This window comes from Populus alba, chromosome 3, assembly GCF_005239225.2.
Source record: "Populus alba chromosome 3, ASM523922v2, whole genome shotgun sequence".
NCBI classification, from domain to species: domain Eukaryota; kingdom Viridiplantae; phylum Streptophyta; class Magnoliopsida; order Malpighiales; family Salicaceae; genus Populus; species Populus alba.
The window spans coordinates 4,102,477-4,111,353 of NC_133286.1; the positions used below are offsets into that span (position 1 = coordinate 4,102,477).

Consider the following 8,877-nt stretch of genomic DNA (forward strand, 5'->3'; position numbering starts at 1 on the left):
TGTTTTTTTTTTTTTTTTCTAAAGAGTTTATTTTTTATTACATAATCAACAAGTAAGATAAATATAAATTTGCAGTGTGAGATGAGTATGTAAGACTATATATTGCTATTTACATTTTTTTCATGATACTTGGTTTAATTGGGAATGCTTTACTGTATTTGTTTTGTGGTTATATTTATTTTTTTATCAATATTCCTTGAAAATAAGATAAACGAATGCTGGGAAGAATAATAACAGAAGTTTTATTCCATCCGTGTTACTTGATCAGAGTTTACAATGAGAATATATATATACAAATACGTAGCTAGAAAATAGGAGCTGCAAGTGATTGAGTCCAACTCAATCAGTTCATAGGAGCTGCAAGTGATTGAGTCCGACTCAATCAGTTCATCTACACAATCTCAATTCCAGAGGATAATCTTCAGCAGTGGATCAACATCAGCAACAAGTAGATAGTCTTCAACTGTGAATCAACATTAGCAACAGATTAACTTTATCTAATGAAGATCAACTTCTTCTTATCTTTTCAACACTCCCCTTCAAGTTGGAGCATGAATATTGAGAATGTTCAACTTGCCTGATAATTTCTTGAAATTGTCTCCCCCTAATGCCTTGGTGAATATATCTGCTAGTTGAAGATAGGAGGGAACGAATTTTGTAACAATTTGACCTGCTTGTATCTTTTCTCTCACAACATGGCAATCAATTTCTATATGCTTTGTGCGTTCATGATAGACCGGATTTGCAGCAATATGAAGTGCTGCTTGATTGTCACAGAATAAAGTGATTGGTTTTAAAGGGACCTGTAGATCTTTAAATAAGCATCGAAGCCAGGTGAGTTCACATGTTGCGGCAGCCATAGAGCTGTACTCAGCTTCGGCAGATGACCTGGAGACTGTTTTCTGTTTTCTTGTCTTCCACGAGATGAGAGAATCTCCAAGAAATACACAGTAACCAGATGTAGATCTTCTTGTCATAGGACAATTTGCCCAATTGGCATCACAGTAAGCTCTTAGTTGTAGAGAGCTGCTGGAAGAGAATAGTAAGCCATTACCTGGGTTGTTCTTTAAGTATCTTATTACACGAAGAGCAGCGTCCCAATGAGGTTTTCTCGATGCATGCATAAATTGGCTTAAGATGTTGACAGAATACATGATATCTGGTCTAGTAATTGTAAGATAGATTAATTGCCCTACCAATCTTCTATAGTGTGAAGCATCATTCAATATCTCACCTTGATCATTAGTGAGCCTCAGATTTTGTTCCATAGGAAAATCAACGGGTTTAGCTCCAAGAAATCCAACATCATCAATAATTTCCAGTGTGTATTTTCGCTGAGATATAACTATTCCAGCCTTTGATCTTGCCACTTCCAGTCCGAGAAAATACTTCAGCTTACCAAGATCTTTTATGTGGAATTGTTTTTGAAGAAACAACTTGATATCTTGGATAGCACTGTCATTGTTCCCAGTAATGATTATATCATCTACGTAGATAAGAACAATGGTTAGAGTAGAACCTTTTTCTTGCACAAAGAGAGAATGATCTGAGTGTGATTGAGAGAACCCAGCCGTTTTAATGGCGTTTGAGAATTTAGCAAACCAGTTTCTGGGCGCTTGTTTGAGTCCATACAAGGACTTATGAAGCCGGCATACAACCTTCTCCCCTTGTCGACGAAGTCCTGGTGGTGGAGTCATATAAACTTCCTCATGTAAATCACCATGGAGGAAGGCATTATTAACGTCCATCTAGAAGAGAGGCCAATTACGGACTGCTGCCAAGGCAAGAAGACAGCGAACTGTAGTTAACTTTGCAACTGGTGCAAAAGTTTCATGATAGTCCAAGCCTTCTTGTTGATTGAAGCCCTTGGCTACTAACCGTGCTTTATACCGTTCCACAGTTCCATCAGATTTGTATTTGATTCGGAAAACCCATTTGCTGCCTATGGGACGACAATGTAATGGTAATGAAACCAGAGACCATGTTTTCTGATTTTCAAGTGCAGTGAGCTCAGTTCTCATTGCTTCACACCACCTAGGATCATTGAGTGCCTGCTCATATGTTGTTGGTTCAAGAGTGCTAGTAATGTTGTTAATAAATATCTGATGAGAAGGGGATAAGGACTGGTAGGAAATAAAGCTTGATAATGGATATTGAGTACCTGACCGTGAAGAGGCTGACTTGGTTGTGGATGCAGAGAGTTGTGACATACCAACTTGACCACAATGAAAATCACGGAGCAGAACAGAGGTTTGTCGTGGCCGATCACTGCGACGTAAAATAGGAGTAGGTGTGTTTGGTGTTGGAGAAGGAGAAGATTGTGTGGGAGTGGATGATGGTGATGATGGAGAGTCTGAAGAGGGAGGGGAAGATAATGGGGTGGAAGGGGTCTCGGTTGGTGAGGGAAAAAAAATTAATGGTTGTGGAATTGAGCTGTCATTAGGATCAGGAAGGATGGTGGGCAGAGATGGTTTTTGAGAGGAATCGACCGAAGTGTGATTTATGCAAGGAAATGTATTTTCATGAAAAACAACATCACGACTAGTGAAAAACTGTCGAGTGGTAAGATCATAAACACGATATGCTTTTTGATTAGAAGGGTATCCAACAAAAATACATCGACGAGCTCGTGGTGAAAATTTGGTCAATGGTTGTAAGTTGGTGGCATAACAGAGACAACCAAAAGCACGAAGATGTGTATATATGGGTGGTTTTCCATATAGGAGTTCATATGGTGACTTGTGATTCAAAACTGGGGTGGGAAGACGATTTATGAGATAGGTGGCAGTGAGCAAGCTCTCTCCCCAAAATTGTAATGGTAAATTTGCTTGGAATCTCAAGGCACGACCAACATTGAGTAGGTGTCTGTGTTTTCGCTCTACAACACCATTTTGTTGAGGTGTGTAAGGACATGAATTTTGGAGTAAAATGCCATGAGTGGAAAAAAAGGGCTTTAAGGAGATAAATTCCAGCCCATTATCACTTCGTATATTTTTAACTTGACAGTTAAATTGAGTGGACAAAAGTGATAAATGATTTTAACAGCCCTTGTGTTTCAGATTTGAATTTCATAAGAAAAATCCAAGTAAAACGAGTGTAGTCATCCACGATAGTTAAAAAATAATGTGCACCAGAGTGTGTTTCAATCTTTTGTGGACCCCAAATATCACAGTGTATAAGCTCAAAAAATTTAGTACTTTGAATAGAACTTATGGGAAAGGATAACCTGGTTTGTTTTGCCAAGGGACAAACTTCACATGAATGTTGCGAATCATAAACAAAAGATGGAATTAATTTTGACAGGAACTGAGAGGGTAATTTTGATGGATGTCCTAATCTGTTATGCCAAACAGCTCCTGATGAAAAAGAGACTTGATATGATTTTGTTGAAGAGGAATGTGATTCTGATTGTGGCATAAGGTAGTATAGTCCCTTACTCTGCTTCCCCAGGCCAATCATCCTCTTCGTAGCTAGGTCCTGCAATATACAGAAAGTGGGAAAAAAATGGACAGAACAATTAAGAGCATATGTGAGTTGGCTGACTGAAAGCAGATTCACATGAAATGAGGGTGCACAAAGAACATCATGGACATGTAGGCTTTTGGTAACATTAGCAGAACCAGCACTTGTAATTTTTGCATAGGAACCATTCGGCAAGGTGACTTGAGAGAACATAGGAACAGTGACTTTATTAATAACTGAAGTGGCTATATGGTTAGTGGCACCACTGTCAATGATCCATTGTAAAGCCTCAGCATTTTGGGTCGTGAAAGATGAGCAAAAAGGAGTGATATTACCTGTATAATTTGCAGATACAGTGGACTTTTCGGCTTGAAAGAAAGCTTTGATTTGTGAAAATTCTTCAGGAGTGAATTGAAGAGGCTGATCAGAGGTTTGAGCCGACTTGATGTTGGTGTGAAATGAGTCAATTCCTGTTTGGTTTGCAGCAGCTTTTTGAGCTCGATTGCGAGGCTGCACATTCTTGCCATGAAGAGCGTGACCGGTGGGAAATCCAATCAAATAAAAACATCTCTCCACTGTATGTGTAGTTCCATCACAGTAGGTGCAGTGAAGTCGTTTCTTTGATCCTTGCATAGTTGATGAGCCAGACATCCAATTTCAAGAGAAATCTCGTCGCTGTGAAGTAGAACCTGATCTTTTTACATTCATGGCATGAACCTGTTCAGTAACTTTGTGCTCAACCAGTCCTCTTTGCTTTTCTTCCTCACACAAGAGTGAATATGCTTTCTTAACAGTTGGTAAAGGTTGCATGAACATGATTTGCCCTCTAATGGCTGAATAGTTCTCTTTCAATCCCATAAGGAACTGACCAAGTCTCATCTTTTCTTCACTGTTTGACAGTTGTTTCATTCCACCACATGTGCACTGAATTGTTGGACTGGACATTTTCAATTCATCCCATAACGTTTTTATCTTGGTGTAATATGTGAAGATGGAATCCTGATTTTGCTGCAATTCTACTATGGAACGCTGAACTTGATAATGATGAGAAAAATTACCTTGTGAGAATCGTTCTTGTAGATCCAACTAGATTTCAGAAGGGGTTTCAACATAGAGAACACTATTGGCAAGCTCTTGGTTTAAGGAGTTAAGAATCCAAGAGAGAACCATATCATTGCATCGTTGCCATAACATGTATTTAGGATCAGATTCTCCTGGTATAAGTATGGTTCCATTGATGAATCCCAACTTGTTTTTGGCGCTGAGACTTATTAGCATGGAACGTCTCCACATTGCATAATTGGTTCCATCAAGAACTTTTGGAACAAGAGTCATGCTTGGATGATCTGATGTATGAATGAAAAAGGGATTAGAAGGATCAATGGTTAAAAAGGACATGTTCTGAAGGGTAGTGTTTTGGTTAATACTGGTTGAATCAGTATTGTCCTCCATTGGAGGTTTTGCGGAAGCTTGGTTAATATGTTTAAGATTTCATGTGCTCTGATACCATGAAAATAAGATAAACGAATGCTGGGAAGAATAATAACAGAAGTTTTATTCCATCCGTGTTACTTGATCAGAGTTTACAATGAGAATATATATATATACAAATACGTAGCTAGAAAATAGGAGCTGCAAGTGATTGAGTCCAAAATCAGTTCATCTACACAATCTCAATTCTAGAGGATAATCTTCAGCAGTGGATCAACATCAGCAACAAGTAGATAATCTTCAACTGTGAATCAACATTAGCAGCACATTAACTTTATCTGATGAAGATCAACTTCTTCTTATCTTTTCAACATTCCTAAACATGTATTTTGAATCCTGAAAAGCACGTGGAAAAGAGAGGGATGGTGAAAATGACATGTAAAGGGACTGTTTGGCAGTGCACATAGAAATGGGAAAATGTCATTGCCAGTTTGAGTGGTGTGTTTGCATTTGATTTGTTAATTTCGAGTTTTGTCAAAGAATGATTACTGGTCAACAAGCTTTTTATTAATTTAATTTATCCTGTCATGTGAAGGGCCAAACCTGTCATTGCCAGTCATAGTCACAAGTCTTGGTCTTACTATTTTATTATTTATTTATTAATTAATTGTTTGATTAATCAACGAAACTGTGCGATTCTCATGTGATTTTTCGAACACGGCCATGATATATATAATGGAGAGGACATTGCAACAAATTATCCACGTGATACCATTGTCATCATTCAATTTTTTCCACGAGATGGAGCCGTATGCTTGGGGCTGTAAAAGCTATTGTTTTTTTCCACGAGATGGGGCGTATGACAGGTACATTTTACTTCAATTTAAAAAATAGAATAAATTAGAAGATATTTCATCTTCAAAATCTTATTTTGTTTTATGAATTTCACCTAAATTCTCACAAGTATTCCAGCCATTTTATTATGATTAAATAATATTTTATTTTAATTTTACAGTATCAATTATATTTCTCAATTTTATGAGTAGTCTTATAACATGTATTTATATCACAAATTAAAATTCTAAGGCAATCAGAGTTTATAAAAACTTTGTGAAAATTTCCAATGACATTTTCACAATTTTATTCAAATTCATAATTTGATACGAAATGTCATTTTCTAGTGTCTTTTTATATATTGAATTATTTTTAAAATACTTGTCATTTTCATGACAAAAAATCTTTTTTTTTTCTAGAGAGTCTAATTTTTGTAACACAACCAACAAGTAAGATGGATGAGAATTTATAGTGTGAAATGGGTCTGTGAGACTTTTTTCATCTGTATTTTTTCCACTCTAGTGAGATGGTTTCTAAGACCATTGCCCCGTAAACATTTATGAGTTCATGAGACCAATTCCATCTGCATATTGGTCCTTGAGACTGTTGTCATCATGCATTTTTTTCACGAGATGGGTTCGTGGAAATGCTTTGGTTTAATAGGGAATGTTGTTATTGATTAGAAACTTTTTAATTAAAATAAATTTGATTATTTAATTGGAAGAAATCCTTAAATGTTATTAACACATGAAATCAATTTATTTTCGTAAGAAAAAAATATTGTAACCATTTAAGCAATTTATTTATTTATTTTAATGAAATATGAAATAGTTTAAAATCTTGTGGTATATTTGTTGTCTTTAAAAGCTATGAACTTATATCTCAAAACTTGAAAAATAATATAAAAATATTAAGTGATCATTAAGTGTATGTGTATGTATATATAATCCTTTTCAAAACAAAAAGGATTTTGATGGAGATGGACATTGCAACAAAGTATCCACCACGAGATGGGTTAGTGATACCATTGTCATCATGCAATTTTTCCCACGAGATGGGGACTTACACTTGGGGAAGCTATGATTTTTTTAAAAAAATTGTTTTTTTATTTATTGAGCCGGACCCGACTAATTATTTTGAGCTGGGGAAGCACTGTCCAACCCAGAAAACTAAAGCAAACAGTGGAGAGTCTCATAAGCAGAACAACATTTTGCGCCAGCCATCCCTATCCGGCCAGCTCACACGCTACCCACCATGGATTTAACGATGGATGGGCCTGTTGATAGTAGGTCAAGCAATTTCATAAGCCAAGATAAGATATCTGCATTAGAGGAACGGTTGAGAGCTGTAGAAGGAAATGATTGGTTTGACCCAACACGAGCAGCTGATGTGTGTTTGGTACCAAACATCGTGGTACCAAAAGATTTCAGGATCCCAAAATTTACCAAATATACAGGCTTGGAGTGCCCAAACACGTATTTACGATCTTACTGCAACAAGATGGCTGAAGTCATCCATGATGATAAAATGCTGATATATTTTTTTCAAGATAGTCTATCAGGCTCTACTTTAAACTGGTATATGAGGTTGGAAACTATTAAAATTAAGACATGGAAAGATTTGGTGGAGGCTTTCCTCAAACAATACAAATTTAACCTGGAAATAGCCCCAAACCGAACAAGCTTGATGTCCATGGGAAAGAGAATCCAAGAGTCAGTCAGGGTGTATGCACAAAGATGGCGAGATAAGGTGACACATGTCCAACCTCCTTTAATCGAAACAGAGATGGTTACTTTATTCACTAATACTTTTAAAGCACCTTACTATGAGCATTTAATGGGCAGCTCATCTTAGCATTTTTATGATGTTGTACGAGTAGCAGAGAGAATAGAGCAAGGCATTAAAGCCGGGCGCATACCGGAGCCTCTAGAGAAAAAGGGATTTTCTGGAAGAAGAAGAGAAGGAGATGTTAACAACTTAGAGGGGGGGTATAAAGGCAAGAGAGCAAGTTACCCAAACCCAGAAGCATCTACCCCCTAATTTACCAACATGAACTTTACCAAACCCTTGCCCCCAAATCCAACCAACCGAATAAATCACCCACCTAATATCCAAAACAACTATAAAAAAACCATATACCAGATATACTTCTGAACAATTACCTCCATTACCAATGCCTTTAAAAGATTTATACGCTAAATTGCTAAGCATTGGGCAAATAACCCCAATCCATCTACCGCAAATCCAACCACCTTTTCCTATGTGGTACAAACCAGAACTCGCTTGCGAATACCATGCCAGTAATTCTGGGCACGCAATTGAAACTTGCTACGCTTTTAAAAGGAAGTTGTTAGAACTCATCAAAATGGGGTGGGTATCATTCGAAGATCCACCTAATGTCATTTCAAATCCATTGCCTAAACATACTACTAGTAGTTCTAGAGTGGGCATGATAGAGATTGGCAATTAAAGCCAAATGTTGAAGGTATCCATGAAGAGGTTATACGATATGTTGTTACAATCAGGATTCCTAAACATAAGCACTATATGTTAGCTGGAAAGTGATAACTATTGTGAGTTCCACAGGATGGAGGGACATCATATCAAAGATTGTGTCAAGTTTCGCCAGAAGGTTGCAAAGATGTTACTCATGGGAGAATTGAGACTTGAAACCCTGGGGGGCAACCAAGAGGTGAGTATGATGGAAGGCCAAGATAAATTGTCAGAGGTCTGTAGAGTTCAAACTATGGCTAATGGGTTCTCAAAGCTGATCTTGACTAAACCTTCATTTACAAAAAGAGATCACAGTGCAATGCCATATAACTATGTTTGTACCTCGAACATTCAAGCCCCCCTCCCTTTATTTCATTCTGAGGTTAGTGGGCTAACACGGAGTGGCCGCTGTTTTACACTTGAGGAGTTGAAGAAGGCCAAAAGCAAAGAAATGGTGGATCTTGATAAAGAAGTAGAGGTGAATGAGCCAGTAACAGAGAAGGAGTCAAATGAATTTCTAAAGTTGATAAAGCATAGTGAGTATTGCATAGTGGATCAACTAAAAAAGACTCCAGCAAGGATATCTCTCATGTCCTTGATACTAACCTCAGAGCCTCATCGAAATGCCTTACCAAAGGTACTGAACGAGGCATATGT

At 37.4% G+C, this 8,877-nt stretch overlaps 1 pseudogene; it reads right to left on the reverse strand.

Moving 5' to 3' along the window:
• Window positions 1-401: 401 nt before the first annotated feature.
• On the reverse strand, window positions 402-4,797 carry LOC140955412 (uncharacterized; annotated as a pseudogene).
• Window positions 4,798-8,877: the final 4,080 nt, after the last annotated feature.